We start from the raw sequence: 22,547 nt of genomic DNA, 5'->3' as shown, positions 1-22,547 counted from the left end.
CTTTTTCACTGTACGCAGTATTGACGTTATGTTTAGGAGAATAGAGAGTAATAGAGAGATATATTAATGTAAAGCGAAATCTTTCTTTCTTTCGGAGTGTTAAATGGGGTAAGATTTTATTCAAGTCGCCTAAAGGCATCAATTAGAGTAACATCTGTAAAAATCGCTACTCTGAATACCTACATCAAAATTTCTGACCTACATCGACATTCAACATTCAGTAAGGTATCTATTCGGAATGAAACTTGATTTGACGAATGAAGTATATTTCGGATAACATACACCAGATCAAGCTACATCCTTATTTGATTTGCGATTGCTGGCTCAATCAAGAGGTAGATAGAATTTACCAATAGATCGGATGTGTGCATGTTTCATTTCAATTTGGATTGATTTTGAGTTCTAGTCGTACTAATGCCCTATTTATAGTTCAAAATTAATTAACAACCTTTATGAATGAAGGTGTTTTAATTAAACTCTGATTATGACTTCACTTATTTCTCGTGAAAATTCCGGGTTCAGAAATTCGTAATGTACATTCCACCCGTGTAACATATTTCATTCAAATCTGTTCAATAGATTTAGTGTGATTGAGTCAACATTGACGTTAACTTTAACCTGCGCAGATAAATACAATGTACGCCATTTTGTGGCGTGCAGGTTAAACTCAAAGTTGACTGGTGGAACTTACTCTTAGTATCTTAAACTAACCTATCAGTACGATATAGAAGCATAATAAGACGTAATCACTCACAAGATGCACTGTTGCAAAGCAAACAAATTCAATAACTCCTTCAATCCTACAGAGTTCAAATCCAATTGATACTTGTGTTGAGTAAACCCTAACTCCCAGCTAGAACCAGCTGTATAAACGCATTAACAAACACCCCCAGGCATTTAGCTGAATCTATGTACCTAAACCCAATAAAGCAAATAAACCTGAAATTACGTAAATTAGCTCTTTGCGTAGAATCTCATTGCACAGAGCCTTTGATGCTTAAAACACAACTATGGATTGTACAGCTATATCTCCCGTGAAGTAACTTAGTTATTTCTTTATCATTATATAGTTAACACAGTAAAGTATACAGTACAAAAGTTTAGGTAACATGTTATTTACTTAACTTGTCTGATGTTGAAAATCTACATCATTATCATTTTCAAAAAAATCTCAGCAAAATCAGGAAAGTGTTCCCGTTTTTCTTATCAGCCAGCATTTATGAAGAAGAAACGGAACTTGAAATAAATAAGTAGGCAACTGTTTTCTCCGCTACTGTCCACTAATGTAATGTTATTATATAGTCTTTAAGCAGCTTTAATAAATACCTCTCAGTCACCACACAACCACCACTTAAAAACATGTGCGTATGTCTGTAACAATTTACATTTGTGCCCAATTTCAAGATAATAATCAGGTGTTCGCAAGGATTTCACTGCAAGATATTCGTCAAATTCATTAAGTGCGGTTGCTGAAAGCCTCAGATCTTAATTACTCAAAGGCTGAATATTTGGCCAAGCTTAATATTCAAAGGGGATTGTGTTTCGCTTGTTTCCTGCTTGTTTCTTGCGACGCGGTTTCCAATAATGTTGTGTCTTACTCAAATAATACCTGTCGTTATAATTTACTTACTCATGTTTGTCCATTGTATACTAGCCTGCGACTTCATCCGCGGCAAAAAGTACCTCAATCCAATGGTTTATTTTGTAATTTATAATATTAATATGGACTCATTGATTTACAATTAGTTTTACAATATTTTGCCAAATGGCTTTTAGATAATTACCATTCATTAACTCATTATATTTCTTTATTAGGTTTTTTTTCATAAAATAAACTTAAATAAGTCTAGATTTCAATGACACGAGTGGGTTATATTCCTACCTTAGCTATGCATATCTATATATATGCATATATGTCTGACCTGTGTTGTGCTTCTATCAGGTAAATAAATAACGAGGTCCTAACTACGCTCTTGATACGAGAACAGAGTTTACAAATTGCTGTAGCTAACGAAATCCAAAAGTAAGAAAAGAAAAAAGACTCACATTTTACTTTTCTCCCAGACAATAACGGGTGCAAATTCCCTGACATTAGGTACCTACTCGGTTATCCATCTCACTGTTAATATATTTATTGCTTGAAAATAATAATTTACCAATGCTATACAATTTTTCTACAATGTAAAGCAATATTTTTTCAAATTCAAAAGCTTTACTAAATGGTACATGAGTAGGTAGTATTTGTCGATGCTTACTTAAATATTGAATCTATTCCATCCTAAACAAATTGGTCACGATTAGAAACAGTTTATGATATAAAGATCCTTCGAGGCGTTGTGAATTCGGGAAATCTGAATAATAAATATTTGGATTATGGATTATGCCGGGCATAATCTTCAATATTCTACTAAGTTGATATAAATTTCTGTCGTAACATTCTCATCTGTTCGTAACATTCTCAGTGTTTTATTAAATGATAGATGTTCGTGTGCTTGATTAACACTAAAAATGTTTTTCAGGGTTTTTTAAAATAACAGCAAAGTCGCAGAACTGTATAGCAGATGACGACCTCGGTGGCACAGTGGTAAAATGCTTTGCCTCTAAACCTAGAGGCCCCGGGTTCGAACCCCGGTCTGGTCATGATGGAAAATGATTTTTTTCTGATTGGCCCAAGTCTTGGATATTTATCTATTATATGTATTTGTTATAAAATTATCGTTGAGTTAGTATCCCATAACACAAGTCTCGAACTTACTTTGGGGCTAGCTCAATCTATGTGATTTGTCCTAATATATTTATTTATTTAGATATGATTTTTGTTCGATGAGTTTCGATAATTGGTAAAATTTTGCTTAAATACAAAAATAAATTTTCCGATCCAATGCTAATCATGTGGATCGCGGGCGAGGCGGCCGGCTGAGGTGACTGCGGCCGAAACATGAGGTATGAATGTAACGACACGACAATAATAAATTAAAAATCATTTTTCCTAATGTATCTATGTATATGTGTGTAATGTATGTTATATCAAATCTCGTACTTAGTACAAACATTGTTGGACATTGCTCACAGGCACAGTTTTCTGCGGTGTTTTATAAGTAAACCTATATATCCAACGGATTACTTCGTTGATTATATTTCATATTTTTTTTGCATTGTGATGTTAACCTTACATGAGATACGAAAATCAAAAATTCATGATGCTAATTTTATTAATTTTTGACAAAGACGTTGAATTTCTAACCTGCTTATACGCAGAATCAGTATGATTGAAAAGCATTAATTATCTTTTCTCTTAAACCTTTCTCTATTAAATGAACCCTCGTAGTTTATGAATGGGGGGTGATTGAGCGATTTTAACACCTATTTGTTTGAATTTGAGAGTAAAAGGGTCGCGTCAGGGGAGTAGTCACTTCTGAGAAATTGTTTTGTGATAGAATTGGTCGATATTATACTTAGCCTATGGTCGACGCAGAAAACGGGAATGATACATCTTTGTCTACTGACGTCATTATCATGTGACGTCATGACGTCCATGAATTTAGAAAATTCCATCGAAATAAATGGACAACAGTCAACAACACACATTTAAGGACTAAGCTTCTATCGCGGGTCCGATGGATACACACACAGAAACGGACACAACTCACCCAGAACCGCAGACAAATATTTGTAATCACAGGTACAAATATTTGTAATCACAGGTACAAATATTTGCCCGCGTGGAGAATCTCATATCTCCTCTAATCCTTCAGATAGCGGACAGGTTGTTAACTACTTGATTCGACAATTAAATGGAAATCCGTCAATTTCTTGACAGCATCGAAACTAACACAACAAATTTCCAATAACTTGGTAGAGGTAAATGGTTGCAACAACATACTTATTGCAAACGTCGATTTACTAGCGCATCGGCATGCAATATACCTACTTCGAAAAATATCTGGTTTCAATATGGTTAAAAGAAAAAAAAAACATACTCTAGTTTTTTTATTTTAGTCTATAGATCTAATATTAAATTGGGCGTGTATGCGTAAAATACATTGACAAAATTAAAGATGGAAGTGACAGTATCATTAATTAATACATTCTTTGGCATTCCGGCATAAGCCTATTTTACACAGCTATTGATTTAATTAATTTCAAAACAGCCAATACAAAAAGCGGTAGATAGGTATTGTAAATTTTTATCCAATATCTCTTTTTACTCATAGATCTAATATTCAGACGTACATATTATTTAATAATAATAATAAGTCCGAATTATAAAATAAATTCGAATCGTCTAAGAAATATATAACTTTAGTAAACACTAAAATGGATCTAAAATAAATATCATTAAAAACTCGCCATTCGCTATATACTGTGCCAATGTGAACTATTGACGAGAATGCTGGCTGTTAAACCGTGCATACAAATAAGATTTCAAATAAAGTGCATCTGCGGGACATTACGGTAAATGAGACTACATACATATTGTTATTTTCAGCTATTCATAGCGTTTTACTTTTTCTTTTTGAATTTCGTATATATTTTAAACTGTGACATCACACTGGAAAGCCCAATAAGTTAATAATTTCATGAAAATGGTGTTTTTATTTTTACAGTATCATGTTTTTATTCCTTACGGGGTAGACACAGCCAAAACACAATTTAACCGAGAACACGCGAAGATGGGAAAGAGATAGGTTTGTTGTATTAATTATATCGTTCTTTCACTGTGATGTACTCGTTTAATCAGAACAGCTCATAGTGTTTCCTGGCAAACACAGTACAAAGTACTGTCGACACAATAAAGTACAGTCGATATAAATCTACTTTCTAACTAGAACAGTTGCTATTATTCAATGCAGCGACGTCGATCGGGAACTGATCATAGACAATTACTCTTTAGTGTGAATACGAAACTTTTGGCAACATTTCCTTCCTAACTCAATATTGAAGTCTAGTCTAGAGCAAGGTAGTTCTATCTAGGTATTTAATAATCAATTAATTCAATACCTATATATTTAATTAAATATTATATACCTAGCAGATAATTAAATCGTAGAATATTATTTAAATAATGAGTTGTTCATTTTGTTTTAAACTTAACTTCGTATATGGCGGCTCATATAAATTCATGTACCTAGCACAAATATTGATGACATAGGTTGCAAAGTTAGCATATTTAATCAATCTTCGTAATCCAAACAAATAAAAATTATGTACCTAGTTTCTGTCCTAGAATTGGACTCTATGCGGATATCGTACAAGGCGGATAAGGAATATAAAGTCTTAAAAGCTGTTAGACAAAATTACAGCATTTCCAAAATGAATTGTTTGATCTGTAAAATAGTGCGGTTTATTTATACCCTGGATTACAGAACGTCACAGCTGCGATTGGAATAACGGATAATATTTATCCCTTTTTATAAGAAGAAGAAAAAAATTGTTAAATATAAACATCGATGTATCTATAAACAGAATTTTCATTATGAAAAGTACCGCGATTTCATTTGCGGTTTTTTATCGTTTCTCGTTATGACAAAAGCTACAATGAGAAATAAAATGTAGAACGAGCGGCTGTAATAAAACCTTACGTGTAAATTGTTAGAAATATGGAAACCATTTCACAATTTAAATTTACAGATTGATTGTTCGTCAAGACATGGTAAAAGTTGTGGCCACATATGTTTTCCATTGTATCGAAAAACCTATTTCTTGGAGTCTGATTTATTTCAGCTCGTGTTTTAATCTGGTTTACTTAATTAATAGTAAATTACTTGTCAATACCGTTGAAATCTTGTATCTATTTCACTGAATTAATTTCGAAGTTCACTTGTGTGTCAATGAGTTTCTAAGTGGCCCATAAAACAGTGTTTATTAGTAAAACACGATTTGCAAAATATCGTCTCCATTTTGTATCCAATCGAACAAGAAAGAGACATCCAACACGTTTCTGTCAATATGTTTTAATTTGATTTTCTATTTTACATATCTATCATTGTGCACTAAACATACATATTTTAACCCTAAGGGCTTACAGATAGCCCGCTATGCAGCGCAATTTCAATTCATTTATTCATAAAACAAAGTACATTGCATTCGAATATAGGTACATACAACATAATTATATATAATTAAATAAAAAAATAACAACTTAAATTAATGTTAGTAACAATCCACTCAACATTCAAAAGTCGTCAACACTGTGCTGCTATAGCAGCACTTTTCTAGCAGCAATGAACGCAACTTATTTTTGAAATGATGATTTTCAATGATGAAAGTTTACGCTCTGTTTTTGGAGATCTTTTGGCAACCTATTAAACAAAATCACTGTCTGATTGCGCGGACAATGGGTAGTACGTACTCGTAGCGCTGGGGTGATATTTCGCTTTAGATCCGTTCGCCTAGTTCTTTCGCGGTTTCATATAAAAGCATGCCTGGAGGTTGAAGAATTGCATTAACAAGACAATTCATTAAGAACCTTGAGTGTAGCCTGCCGTACAGCCGCGGTACTCCGGTTCTCGAAACAGCTGGGCTGATGACACTGAGCAACACTGCAGACTTTTTTTTACGCAGAAAGGGCCCAGTCATGGGCCCTAATTATTCGTCCTCGAGCGAAGTGAATTAATACTAAGTACAGGCCCTGATGCGCATTCACCGCAGCCCACAGACATCTTCAAGTGTGTCGTGATGCTCATTTTATGGCATAGGGTATTTTGCCTTTTGACTATATCGAAAAAAAACTCTGTGGCTCATTGAAAATAAATAGTTCGGAATAACTTCGTATATATGTAACTCTGCTCATTTGCACATCACAAATGCATTGAATGCGGAGGCGTGTCATCTCCCATGCTGTATTGTTTGAAAGTTGAGCGAAGTTGTGAAATGTCGACGCTTGAAGTAGCATTTTCACGCCGGTCAGTAGAGTGGTGGGAATGGCCGGGCGACCGCCCAGGGCAATGGATGTAAAAGGGCGCCTCAAATTACGCGCAAGTGTGACCGGCGCAACCGTTGCAGTGTTTTGTCTATGAGCTTTTAATTCGATAACACAAAATAGTGATGTGCCGATGTTTTCTGTTATCGCAAATTTCAACCGTTGAAAATTTTCGAAAATTCTCTGTACTCGGATTTTCGGGAAATTTTGCCGGGAATTTCTGAGAAGTATTCTGATAATTTTCTCATTCTATAAAATTCCGAAAACGATAAAACACTACGCATAACACATGCGGGCTCGCCAATACGCAGGATACAAAATGGCGCGCGTTGAATTCTACAAAATGACCTATTTATTTGGGCACATAGGAATTTAACCCAGGGCATTTTGACAGTGGTAATACCGGCTCTACCACTCGCCGTGAAGAGGTCACTTATAACACGGCGTCCTCAAATAAAGAGCTTTTGAATTTAGCTGATTTACTCGTACTCATTATGGAAATTGTTTTGTTCAACAGGAAAATGGTGGTTTTGTAAAATCTCTATACTCTCTTAAGTTCACGGAATAATTAAAAAGGTATATTTCCTATTTATTTAGGTGCAGTTTTATATTATTAATTTTGTCAAAAGGTTGATAACAAAAAGATTGATTTGAAGCCATATATTAAACGTTGTATTATGATAATAAAAAATCGCGGCATAACTTAAATACTTCAACTACATAAAACCATGACATTAAATATCTACTTATAAATATTGCCGCCTGTAATATAATATATTAAAAAAATACTTCAACGTACGAAGTTTATTCAAATAAAATCCACTTTTCCCAAATGTTGACTTTTTTCTTGACTTCGAAATCTCTTTTATTTATAACATTAAAAACCTTTCAAAGCTTATGTGGTTCCCTTTGGTTACACTCGTAAACGAATTTTCCCATTTAATGGGGGTATATTAAGCCTATTTGTATGAAAGCAGGGGTGAAAATTAATTGGAAATCTGGGTATTAGATGATATAATCTGAAATGAGTTGGACGGTTGGAGTGAGAAATTGATTTTAGAGAATTATCGTTAAAAAAGATTAAAATAAAATTTTAATTTAGGTGATGTTTGATAAAAACTTGGACGTCTTACTTTGACTGGAGTGAAAATTAAAAATAAGTAAAATTTTTTAAATGCTAATAGAAATTTCTTTTAATCAATAAAATTTAGTCCAAATACTTACCGCCTAATTCTTTACATACGATAGTATATAAAACAGGTGTTAACAATATACAAGTTGAAATTTAATAAATTATTAACTGCCCCCATAATAATAATTATATGAAATTATAGTATGACTGTGAAGAAAAAAATATTTTGTGTCATTACAGTCAGTCAATCAGTAGTCACATAGGTATTGTGTAATTACTAAAGAAACAAGAGTATATATCATTATTAGCTAATAAGAGTAATGAATGGGTATGTGTTATCATTAGTTATTTTAAAAATTCAGTAGTAATTATACGGCCGCCTGTCTCATGTTAACCCTTTTATTGTGTATGTAATTTACGTAAGTACAAGTATACATCTGAAAATATGGACTGTAATAAGAAACACCTGTGTCCAAAAACCCTTTAAAATTAGGGCTAAAATTTCTAATGAAAATAGGTTTTTAATCACACGCAGTAAGCCAAGAACTATGTGATCAGTTTTTGTAATATGTGAGGGATAAAACGATCCTCGATCGTGAAAGAAAATTTAAAATAGTCGAGAAATCCAGGTACGCTGACCAGAATATCAAATTGAAAAGATGAGAACGGAAAGAAAGATAAGTTATTATTAAATCATTTAAAGAAAGTTAAATGATTATAAGTGATTTATCTTTCTATAATTTTAAGTAAAACTCGTTCAATCGTCGTCGTAAACTAAAGTGGGTTTTAAATTCATGAAGCTGGATCGCAATTTTAATTGGTTTTTGAAAGTCTCTATCTCGAAATGAAAAAAAAAAAATCTTGGCGTCTTCTATCGCTGGATAGTTCACGAAACTTTTTGCCGCGGAGTCTCGTTGTGAGTTTGTATAGGAACTAAGTGGACAAGTTTAATAATAAACACAGTAAGTTAGTGCTGGCCAGCTAAATTATATTCCGACTTGTCTAAGTGTAGTAAAAAAGATGACTATGGTAGCAATTAATTGTTTGGAAAAAAATCTTGCAATGTTTATTTATAGCTTGGGAAAACTTGATAAGGAACGAGAAAGTATGTATTTATTTTTATATAGAATATTCTTGCTATTTTCCCGAATTTATATATATAATTTATTAGTAATGACATAGGGTTTAAAAGGAAAAAAAAGTGTTATATTAACGTGTGCTTAGTTGTTATTTTCGCACTGTTATTTCAGCCGAAAAATACATTAATATCAATCAAAATAGAGGGCTTAACACATTGCTGAAATATAGGAGAAAACATAGTGGCCGAGATAAGGCAAATCGTTGGCTCCGTCAAGAGAAGGGAGAAAGATCGAAGGGTGAAAGGAGCATCTGGACAGACCGAGATTATCTTTTATTTTATTTTTTTTATTAGCCTATTCGAAGCGGTGGTGGTGTAATTAATGGTTAAGACGGCCGCCTGTGGATTGAAAGGTTTCAGGTTCGTATCCTACTCGTGCCATATGAGTTTGTCCATATGATTGTTTGTAAAAATCCTCATTATATAACAGTTTTCATAGTAAATTTAATTTTGTAGGTAAATAATTCGACTTTAGAAATATACTGTGTCTTTTACGCTCATATCACAAAAAATCTAACGAACGGATCTGAATATCTATTGATAGAGATCATACATTATGTCAAGATAAAATATTCGGAAATACTTCGTTCGGTATAAAAAGCAACCTGCATGCTCACTTATAGGCAGTAGCCGGCAAAATAATAGTTCCCGTGGGATAGATTTTCTTTCACCGAGTAATAATAGCCTACTTTCCTGTTCAATATATAGAGTAGGATCCACTGATAAATCAAAGAAGATTTTACCATATAATCCACTGTTTTACGTTAAAAGTGGACAGTAATTTCCGTGTCGAAATGAAGGACAAAAATTACGGTAATTATTTATTTTATTATTTGGCGCGTAAACGTATTAATTTACAAAATAGCAAATATAGTATAGTTATTAATACACAATTCACGCTAATTAATTTGCTGTTTGACATAAGCACAGACGTATACATACATTTATGGTGCAACAAGGTATAGATGTTAATGAAATTACCCGACGTCCCTGAGGGAGAGCGCTTACGTGCGCGAACCTTGTGCCTCTGTCTGTTTAAACTTTTAATTTGCGTATAAAAGGACGCGACATTAGTTTCACGTTTACTTTTTTATAATTCACATGAATTTCTCCGTACAACGGAGTACCTACCTACTAATTCCATAGATTGCGTATAGGATAATGTTATAGATCCCTACTTTCCGAAAACAAAATATGAATGCAATTAATGAAATAAAAATATTTTAGAATAGACATTATTTTGTATAGTCTTACATGTATACCTAACTAGCTTTTGCCCGCGGCTTTGCCCGCGTGAATTTGAAACAATCCTGATTTTTGTACGAACATTCACCCCCCATTATAGTCATTAGTCATTAAAAAGTAGCCTGTCCTTATCTATATGCATATCAAATATCATCAAAATCAGTCCAGAGGTTTACCAGTGAAAGCAGAACAGACAGACTTTCGCATTTATAATATTAGTATGGATGATGAAGATTTTGTTCATTAAAATGTAGGAACTGTAGAAAAAATCACACAGACCTGAACTGCATATAAATATCTATGATCACAAATACGAGGCGAAACAGACAGTCAGACAAATTTACCTACCCATGCCTATAATCTTTAGATGATGGTAGTCGTTAAAGTTATAACAAATGCTTTTAGGCAACTTGAACAAAGAAAGAAGGTACCTAAAATAACAAAGTCGATTTTTCAAAAAAAAAAAAAACTTATTTTGGAAATTTTCCAAAAACAAAATTGCGTGGCGTTGACAAGCGGATTTGTGTCTTTCGTAATGTTTTTCCCATTTGTTCCCACGAATTTCCGAAAGTTTCGCCTAAAGGGATTTGTCGCACATAATGCCTTTAATCTCAAAATAGCTACTTTGCAAGAACTTCGCTTCTCCTGCAATTAACTTTCAGTCGAAGTAACCACTAATGAAATATTTTTCAAAACCCTTTGATTATGGAATTAACTTTTTGTTGGTATTCGTTCGAGTCTGTAAAATCTCTTTGTGATTAATTTTGTGATTTAGACAGTTATATTTGAATGCGAATAATTGAGGCGTAGAGATAGTAAATATTTGTTATCTCCCTCTTTTTCGCATGGGCGGTATCTAATAAATATGTACCTATAATAACTATTTATACTTAAAAGAGTTAGAGAAGAGTGGCTTCGGTTTGAAATATTGATTAAGTAAATTATCATGATTAATTAACTATCACACAGTTATATCAGAAATGAATAAATCAATCGTTGAACCTATAATGTTATAGAAGGTTTTTTTCAATCCACTGATGAACTTTACATATTCATATAAATTTATTTTACACTAGTTATTGCCCGCGGCTTCGCCGGCGTTTATTATGTGCCTCCGCTCATTTTTTTTTTAATTTTCGGATTCTAAGCAACGTATCGTGATGAAACTTAAGTTTAAGTTAGACTAATTGCAACAGGTACAACTGTGAATCAAAAAAATGTTTTGGTTTCTATTAGTCCCCCTAAGTATAGTAGTAGTAGTATTAAATATCCCCATAATTATTTTTCTGTAATATGTCCTACGTACAGACATAATCCACTTACAGTTTTATTATATGTATATAGAGACGTGAGTTTATATTTTCCATTAAATGTAACTTCTTTACTTTAATCAATCGAAAAGGTAATAAAACGATAATAAATCAATTAACATAAATGTCAGTTAAATCAATTTTCTTAAGAGTTGGAACGTGTATAAATGCAATTAACTAAATAAGAATAGGAACTGTAAAAATAAACGCGCTGGAAAGAAAATACCGGTTTCTTTAATAAAACCTTAGAACACTGACAGCCGGTCGATCCGAGCGCCCCAACAGAGGTTTAAAACTAGCTGTCTATTTCGTTTTTTTTTTTTAGACACACATCAATTTTTAGACACAGATCAAGTATTTTATAATTTTACAAGAAAATCCAACCGACCCGCTTCGAATTTGCATGTATCAACACCATCGGTTATGCATATTCTGCAGTGTAAGGTATGCACTGATTCTGAAAAGGAAATTATTGTATGGAAACCCGGACACTGATATTTTTTCCGCTTAGACTTGATGATACAACACATTATTTTTAAATCAAAAATAGATAGTACAGTTTATAAATATAATTATACTGTTATATAGCATCTTAGATTTTGTCATCATTTCGTTAATATTATTACTCTTCTACACGAGCAGACGACCTCTATAGCCTAATGGTCATCATGCGGGATTTAAATGATTATTTATGCCACGTATTTATTTTTGAAAGAGAAAAACGTACTTTCAAAGGCTCTATAAAGTAACCATCTTCGACTGTTATAAACCAGATGAAACGGTATAGCAGGGAAATAATATCTACCTTAACGCGATAGCTTTGTTTTGAGATAAAAATTTCGATATTTATTACATACCATATTTATTATATATAGATATTATTTACCATCCATCGTAACGTGAAATATTTTTTACCATTGCATATATATATTAATAAAGTCACCATAACATGTATTTAATACTCACATATACAGCAGAGTTATTATTGCGTGATTAAAATGATTAATTGTCCTACATGGACAATTTGTGTATTTTTCTCGTCGACCAGCCTTTATTTTACTGAGCCTGTAAGCCTACAGAGTCATGATTCATTTACCGTCATTTAACTCATTGACCAGAATCAAATATCCACCTGATTATGAGCAACCAAATCCGACGAAAAGTTGAGGTTACAGTTTGTGTTTTGAAATTAATATAAACTCGACAGAATTTAAGTACAGTAAAATAACTCGCTGAGTAATATTACGCGAAGATGCGGACGCCTATGAATCGGAAGGTGCCAGTTTCGAATCATGTTCATATTCCTATACACGTTCAATTTATAGATGACCCAAGTTGTTTTTTTAATGACATAGTATATGAATTAAGTAGGTGGGTTGTGTGAAATAGGTCAGTAAGCACCCCTGTAAGACTGATATTGTAAAAATAGTTGACACATAACTACTATGACAAACAAATTAAAATGTGCTTTAAAAATAATGGTTTATTTTATTTGATGAGATAATTACTTTTTATTAATCTCCGATGACAGGTTACACACAGTTATAAGTTTAACATGTCTGTGTATCTGTATGTCTGTCCGTGGCATCGTAGCAGCCAAACGGCTGAACCGATTTTGATGTAGTTTTTTTTAGTTGAAAGGGAATTTAATCGAGAGTGTTCTTAGCCTTGTTTTATAAATGTGCGTTCAGCCGTTTGGAAATCAGTTCTTGTTCTAGAAGATGAGAGGATGCCAACAAATTCGGAGTCAAGAGTTTCTTATTTTGTAATTTAATCTTTATATTGGTATATGCATTTCACACATGCATATACAAATATGAGTGGTTTTGATTTCCGCTCAAGTCCTGATTTTTTTCGACTCATTATTTTAATTTCTTCATTTTTCGAATAGAGATTGGATATATAATTATCATTTATGTTTTTTTTGTCAATAAATAAATAAAATAAATTGAGCAAAATTTTGTAAATAGTATATTTTTTACTAAATCCGATTGCATGCTTGTATTAAATTAGCTTTGTGTTATAGACGTTTAATGATTTATAGAATGTATAAAGCCAGTTTCGCAAAAACTTTGAAACTTTTTTCGTTTAAAGAAACATTTCGTCGTTAGGCACAATTATTTACGTACTTATTTTAACTTCGTTAAGCATTTACGAAAGTTGAAAGCTTTGAAAATACTTTTAAACTTAAAACATTTTTTTTTCTACATTGTTGATTACAAAAATCATTTCTGAAAACAAATTATTATACCTAAAAGGAACTTACCTTAAGTTTGCTGACCGTCAAGCACTAAGCACGATACGTGTGCGCGAAACGCGCGCTTTCAACTGAAATGAAGCTCGCTTGATACGCGCTCGAATATATACGTGCCACGCGCGTAGCGGTTGGCGATATGCTACGCCGCGCCCAGCGTAGGCGTGCGTAGGCCCCGGCCTACGGCGTGCTACGACGTGCTACGATCGTCACTTCTACCAACGAATAGGAGTCAGTTATGCTGTCCTATGTTTTATTTTTAGGTATATAATATTTATATCAGAATATTTGTTCTTCACGATGATTGAATGATTCACATAATATAAATAGCTTGCAATAGTATAATTTCGTGATTTTGATAAAGTGCAATTTGGTATTTTTTTTACGATGTATATTTATTTATATTATAACATTATAAAACAATTATAAAATTTTAATTCTAAATTGCTACACCCTCACTGGGTACATGTTTAACTGCACAATATTTTGATATTTCGAAATCCTTACACTGTACATGTTTACAAATATTTGAATTATGAATTATAGTGTAGCTGCGTCTCGGGATTTTCCTTCCTTTTGGGATATTTGAGATAAAACCGGATATGGTTTTGGTATCCCAATTTATATTTTACCCATGTATCAAATTTCAATCTGGTAAATATTGCAAGATCGAGTAACAAACCTTTCTTCTTCATAGTCGTATTCCTCACCTTCCTTTGTATGTTGTTCGCGGTCAATACATACAATACACATAAGCTAGATTATGGTATAAAAACTCATGTGGCACGAGTAGGATTCGAACCTAAGACCTTTCGATCCACCGGCGGGCGTCTCTCTCAACCATTACACCATACACTTCATACAAAAACAAATACCTACATCGAAACATTTTCATTTACAATATTGATTGTTAGGAAACATATTTAGACTAAAAATGGTATTATATTACAATCCATCTTAAAATCTTGTCTTAATTTGAAACACAAAATACACTATAGATTGACGATTAAATACAATGGGATTCAATTTTTCTCTGCATACTGCAATGTTTTATACTCAAATCAGCTTACAAGGTGCTTCGAGGATATATTGCAGACGCAACCACGATAAAATATAAAATGTTAGCAGTTGCCCGCGGCTTCGCCCACAGTAGACAGTGTTTTGAGTGTTTTGCATACAAACTTTCACAACCAATAGAAGGGTTGTTTGATTTTGAAAAAAAAAAAATTTTTTTACGTTTGTGTTTACGATTAATGTTAACTATAGTTCTTACCCTAATACTAAATTTTTATTTCATTAAAAAAATCCGAAATCTTTTAATGTAAGACTTGAGTAATAAAATAGCCAATTACAGGTCCTCACAAATAAAATTATAGATTACTTATACATAATAAAGAAGAATATAATAAAGATTTAAAAAATGGAACAGGAGAAGAGTTGAATATCTGCGAATTAAAAAATTACATAATTTTCTCCCTCTCTCTTATCTGTACGTTTTCCCGATATAGAATAAATAATAGACAGTAATAGAACTTAAATAGTCTTTGTATATATTTATTTACAAAGAAGTGTAAAAACACAAGGTTCAAGATACAATTTTGAACAAGACAAATTAAGATTCGTCCGCCGGTTTGACGTCATCCCTCCTTGGCAATGCTGTTGTCGCCTATCAGCTGTCTAGGCTGTGCGTCACTTACTTAGTCGCCTCATACGACGTCCACTAGGGCGGAACCACACGCCACAAGTATAATACACAAGTATAATTACATAGTTACCTAGCCCGGCGAGGGATCGCAAAGTAATTACTATAGAAATCCTGTCTTGGAGTTTGTCAGTTGATACGTGATAGCCTTTTGCGGGTAAACCTTTGTTAGAGAATCTTGGAGTTTATGAAATAGGAGTTTGTCTTTACTACACAAAAAACAAAAATAAGTTCAGATTTTTGACTCGTGCTCCCACCGATTTTTTCACTAATCTTAAACTCATAGGTCAACATAGGTCAAGTCTTTGTTATAACGCACAGATATAAGAACTTTGCAAATGTTCTTATATCTGTGGTATAATGAGGAATTATGGTGTCGCTGTCATTCATTCATATATGAAATAATTGAAAAGTAAACACTGGCCACTTTTAACAGTAATAATTATTATTTTTTCAATTTCTATAAATTAATTTTAATCCTAACTATTACAAATGCGAAAGTAAGTTTGTTAACACTTCACGCTCTATCTACTCAACCAATCGTCTTAAAATTTTGCATACATGTAGTTGAAGTATGGAGAAGGACATAGGGGACTTTCATGCCGGAAAAATAACTGTTACCGTGGTAAATTTACGCGGCCGAAGCCGTGGGCAAACGCTAGTTTGGTATAATAATTATACGCATTTCGTATTATAGTTCCGTTATTATATATATATATATATATATATATATGACGTATAAGTACTCTCGATTCATTAAAAATACCTTAACCAACGTCGAAAAATAAATAACAAAATTAAATTTGTTTTCTTCATTTTATCCAAAGCACAATCGTCTCCATGACAAACAATCTCTTTCACGAATAGGTACTTACCTTAATTTGAATCATCCTAAAATGTACCACAGCATGACAATGATACTTGTCCTGGCGAGTATAAAAAAAACAAATAATTTAGAAAAAAACTGTACTTAGCGTCTATTTTTACCAATGGCATCAATGGAAATGTGTTAAATATTCGCATTCAGCTTCAAACTCACATTGAACAAGCGCGACTCAAAGGAATACTTGAGCCGATCAAAGCACACGGCGCGTAAAAGACGACAGATCCTACGCGTATATATAATATTAATAGACTACAGGGTTACTTTTTTTATTAGCCTGTGGTGTCCCACTGCTGGAAAAAGGCGATTCATGCCTGTCCGTTGCGTAACTCCTCCAGTTCTTATCTTGTTTTGCAGGCGTTCTGTGGGTGTTCTAGCCCACCTTTCCACCCAGCCAATTTTGGCTACATTTACAGGGTACTTTCTTTTTCTTAAAAACTTGATTGCATAAGGTACCAAAGAAAGGTAGAGACTGTTATATCGCAGGTTTAAAAAGCTAGAAAGCGTTTGTTTTACGTGTAAACTTAATTATTCTCATCATTACACAGTATAAAACAAAGTCGCTTCTATATATCTGTATGTCTGTCGTTATGTATGCTTAGATTATTAAAACTACGCAACGGATTTTAATACTGGTTTATTAAATAGATAGTGTTGTTAGTGAGGACGGTTTAAGTGTATAACTTATTATGGTTTAATACGAGCGAAGTCGGGACGGGCGACTAGTAAATATATATTTACAATCAAACTTTAGTCCAGTTTTCACGTCACATTTTGGCAAAGTTTTTAGGAGACTACTTACATTCCCTAGAGTTCGATATCTTAAATAAGGTCCGAAAGCACAGATTTTTGGGCTTCAATTTTGTCTCCGTCCTTATTACCTGACTCCCGTGAGCCTATTTGCCGTTTAATTGTACAAATTCAGTGGAAAAAGACAAATGACTACATTGTACAAAAGAAAATGGATATCATTATTTATCTGGACCCATTTATCGGGCTGCTATTTCTTTTTGTACCAATATGCTAAAGTTCGCGTTAACATTATGTCGCTAGTAAATACATAAGAAGAACGAGAGAACTAGCATACAGTAAGTAAATTCTAGATCATCTAACAGCATATGCTCCGTTGCGTTCAATAAGTTAAAATAAAATCATTTTATTCAGATGGCCAAAGATCAAAATAAGTTGGTAACAATTTGACTTATTAAAGTGAAAGAAAAAAGTTTTCACGTTTAAAAATTATACTTTTTAGAAAATAGAGCCAATAATTAATAGTCACGGGCTGCAATTAGTGAAAACTGTATAAAAACGCAACAACTTACTGTTTTTTGTGGAAATTAATAAACTGGGGTTGGCATAAGGTTTCTTGGACAAACCAAAGTTATTTGCGGTCGAGAAATGTTGTTTATGCTGCACAACTGTTAAAAATATACATTTTAGGTGGGTTGCACCTTCAACTTTGACGTTAACTTTAACGTGCGCAAGAAAACGCAAAGTACGGCATTTTGTCCAAACGACATCGGCGCGCCGGTTACAATCAACGTCAAATTTGACGGTGCATCTCACTCTTAGTGAAGTAAATTTAGTTACAGTGAAGGAAAACACGGGAAAACTCAACTTTCTTTTATTATTTTTTTATTATTTTTATTTATACACACTTACAACTATCATTACAGGAAACCTTATGTGATAGTGAAGTTTTAAAACTATTCTTATTAAATGATTTTAACTACTTGTATATAATTAACATAACAAATGACAAGTAGTTCCACCCTTGTGAATTCACTCAGAGTACAATAGAATATATCCACTTTGTCAGCAATGAGATTAGAACTTAGGCACCTTTATGCAGATATCGTTTAGTCCACAGGCTTTCTTTCCCCCAAAATATAATTATTATAAATGTAATTGTTATTTTATTGAAATTTTGATTATATATTTACGTTATTAAATTTAGTACTATATTTTTTACTAAATTTAATAACGTAAATATATAATCAAAATTTCAATAAAATAACAATTACTTAGTTACAACATTTTTTAAAATTATCTACCATACGAGTAAATTTCTATTACTACAGAAAAAAAATAGAACTCAAAGACAAGAAACAGTATTTTTTCTTTAAAATCATTAGAATCTTGGTACATGTCAGATGAAGCAATCAGTGCAAATTAAATTTAAAAATGTAAGTAAACGCAGAATATGTGCGTAAAGTACGTAACTACTCGGCACATACACTTGCCTACACTTTGAGAGTGGTCATTATGTGTTTTACTCCTCTTTTACCTTAGGGTTGTCGATGCTATGTTATATACTTATTTAGTAATGAGTTAAAGAAAATTACAATTATACGTAAAAATCATTTATCAAGTGTAGCATAATTTGTAGTTACTTAAACAAAATGAATTTACAAAATATGATGGTGGTGCCTAGTGTGAGAGATTGCGCACTTTTTTCTGGCTTCTTCTTCCGTCATCTCCTGTCAGTTCCGTCAGTCCTGCGTTTGATTCCCGGCGTGGAAAATTTCACAGATATTTTTACTGTAGTTCTGGATATGTTCTGTGTCTGTGTCTATAGTATCCGCGATACGAACTCACCTACCGCTAAATATTCGTTAAATGTTGTCTATTTGTTTTATGTTCCCACCTTCCACTAGAATCCACCACCATGGATCACCACATGGGATCTTAGACCATTATTAGCGGCCTCTATGGAAAATTTGGGATACAAAGTACACTTTTCTTACACCAAATTTCATCGCAAATCGTCTGTCCAGTAGAATTTACAACATTCAGTCCCTTTCTATCTCATCGTCGCGTGTTCCTGGTTACATTGGAAGATGTGACGTCCGAAAGCCCAGGGGTCGCATACAAAATTAACCATTAATTTTGAAGATTCGACAACTGATCGCCTGCCTGCCGTTAACCTTCCTTCCTATATGTCCCTTAGTTGCCTTGTACGACATTCACGGGAGGATATGGAGTGGTATTCTTGTAAACATCAATTATTCACGTTCAAATTTTGTTATTTGTAATTAGATCAATAATATATAGAAGAATTAATGGTATTTCATTGACAGCCCTAGTGATATCTCATCTATTTAATTGATTAGTCCAGATGTCGCCACCTCCGCACAATCTTTTGATTGTCCTCTTTCCTTGATGGATTGCAGAACATTCTTCTTTCCGATTACGCTTTTAATTGGAACACTGATTTTCTGTCATTGGAGGCAGATCTATTGTTTTATTTCGTCGCCTTTATAGATATATAAGCCAAGGTTGTTACCCAAGTTAACGAAATAAAAATCAGTAAAATTATATCAAACTACACCATGGATTAACAAAAAAGAAAAAATAAACCTACACCTACTTGATCAAAAGGTTAATTAACATTTCTTTCAGCTGACAAGTATTTCCCTGATGGACTTTTGAATCCAGTCTTCAAAGGAAACTTTGGAAATAAAGATTTGTAATTAATTAAATGAATTACAACTTTTTCTTATCTCCAATCGTTTTCAGTTGCATTCGGAAATAAGTCAAAATAAAAGAGAGAGAGATGGTGAAATTATAACTCACTAGCTTTTTGCCCGCTGTTTCGCCCGCGTAAGTTTTTCCGAGATGAAAGTTACTATATGTCCTTCTTCATACTTCAAAGTACATGTACCTATCTATGCAAAATTTCAAGAAGATTGGTTGAGTAGATAAAGCGTGAGGAGGTAACAAACAAACAAACTTACTTTCGCATTTATAACATTAGTTAGGATAATTCATTTATTTATTGTGAAATTCAAAGAAAATGAATAAAGCTGGGCAAAGGTAAGGATTTCTAGGTGTATATATTGGCTTCGAATTGAATAGAACCTTATATCTTATAAACCAGTTTATATACCTGGGGGCTTACCATCATCTCTTAACGCGATCCACTTTACGACCTAAACTGAACTGCATCGCAAATTCGTACCATCGACTTAATTTTTTGTATGAATGCGATTCATTTTAGGTTCCTAAATTGAACTGAGTTGCATTGGAACCGTTTTGTAAAAGTTGATGGTAGGCCTGCTGTTTTACCACAATTCATAGCAAATTCAAGACCTAAATTCATAGCAAACCCAAACAGACCCAAATTAAATAATCAAATCAAATTAATACTCGTCGCTATTATCGCGCCATAGAGTTTCATGCAGGGTAACTTGATGTGCTGTTGACTGTACTTATACTTCTATGTATTCTTTTCTGCCAATAATTAACGGTCAAATCATGTAAATTACAGTCTAATTAACATGCCATTAATTTCAAATGAGGCCCGTAGAGCGGTTGTATTCAAATGTTCTCTGATATCTTGACGATTTCTCACAGTTTTATGAACGTTTTTAAGGTAATTGCTTAAATTGAGATAGGTTACTCATAAATATTTAATTTGTTTGAGAAATGTATCTGGTATTTCGGTACCTAACCTAAAATAACAAAATGATTGAGCGCACTATTGTCACAGTATAGATGTAATAAATAGTTCTATCTATATCGAAGTATCTAATACATCTATGTGTTACAGCTGTGTCACAGTCACAGGAGTAGCCATGGAGTAGCTGTGTCACAGTCACAGGAGTAGCCATGGAGTAGCTGTGTCACAGTCACAGGAGTAGCCATGGAGTAGCTATTGTTTCAGTTAGTTCATTTAGGTATTCTGGTTCCTATCTACAAAAAAATGATATTTGAATGATTTTAAAATACAATTTAATTAAATGACAGGAATTTATGTAGTATATGGATGCTTGGATAGTATAGGTATGTTGGAGTCTCTCCTTCAAATAATTCCGTACTAGGATCTCATATTTCGAATGCGAAGCTTCAGAAAATGAAAAATTTATTGATGTTATTGGACGGATGGTGGAGCGGTTTCAATAAAAGTGATGTTTCTGCGCACTCAAGCTTTCCTAGCCCGTTTCGCGGTGTCCTACGTAATTGACAAACACAACAAAGTAGTCGAAGCGACAACAACACTATGCTGTGTTAGCCGCTAAGACAATACTTTATAATAAAATCCTTTACCTAATGTAACATAATTTGTACAGATATATTTTTTGCTTTTCCTACTATGTATAAGAAATCATTTTTAATAATTAAATTCATAATTTTGCTATTTATTACGAATACAGAAGGAACTATAACAACAATTTCGAGAACAATACCTAACAGAAGGGACGACTGAAACTGGAATTAAGACAGATGATGATGATTGCAACCACTCCCGCTAGTATAAAAACCAAGTGACGGAAACATTTCCCGCTATAACAAAAACAGTTAAATTAAATTAGAAAAATGTTACTAAATTGCTTTAGAAAATAGCTAATTTATAAATTAAAATTATATCTAAATAGGGATAATTCAAAAGAAATTGGTAACAATGTAGCGCTTGTCTAATGTGCTAGAGTTGTGGAAGTAGGTAGGATAGAATTCCAAATACTAGTCGACGTCATAATTACCGATAAAACACAGCGTAGCACCGCATTGTAAAGCTTGCAGTCGCTTTCCTAGGGTGCTTAGTAACATGAGAATATCGGCTCCGCTAAGTCAACGCGCTCAGTGATATAAACAGAAGCTGCATACAATAAAACTTACATTAAATGTACCTTCTTGTATTGACATTGCATATGTACCTACCTACATATGCAACTATGAACTTTATGTTTGTACTAGCTGCGCCCTGGAGCATCGCTCTCGTGGGAATTTAGGTATAAAAAGTATCTACCATATGTATTATTCCAGCTTATATTCTACCCATACACCAAATTTCATAACAATCCGTCCAGTAAATTTTGCCTGATAGAGTAACAAACATACTCTCAAACTTTCGCATTTGTAATAGGTACTACCTAGCTGCGCCCCGGGGCTTCGCTCCCGTGGGAATTTCGGGATAAAAAATACCCTTTGGGTTATTCCAGGTTGTATTCTACCCGTGTA

At 33.3% G+C, this 22,547-nt stretch overlaps 1 protein-coding gene across 1 annotated transcript in view; it reads right to left on the bottom strand.

Moving 5' to 3' along the window:
• LOC128673178 (allatotropin-like) overlaps window positions 1-14,175 on the bottom strand; it is a 36,961-nt gene extending 22,786 nt beyond the window's left edge. Inside the window, exon 1 of the mRNA XM_053750846.1 lies at window positions 14,014-14,175. The gene's annotated coding sequence lies outside the window, so the exon portion shown is untranslated. The remainder of the gene's footprint in view (window positions 1-14,013) is intronic.
• Between the last annotated feature and the right edge of the window lie 8,372 nt (window positions 14,176-22,547).

Source organism: Plodia interpunctella, chromosome 10 (assembly GCF_027563975.2).
Source record: "Plodia interpunctella isolate USDA-ARS_2022_Savannah chromosome 10, ilPloInte3.2, whole genome shotgun sequence".
NCBI classification, from domain to species: Eukaryota; Metazoa; Arthropoda; class Insecta; order Lepidoptera; family Pyralidae; genus Plodia; species Plodia interpunctella.
This window is presented reverse-complemented; position numbering and strand designations above follow the sequence as displayed.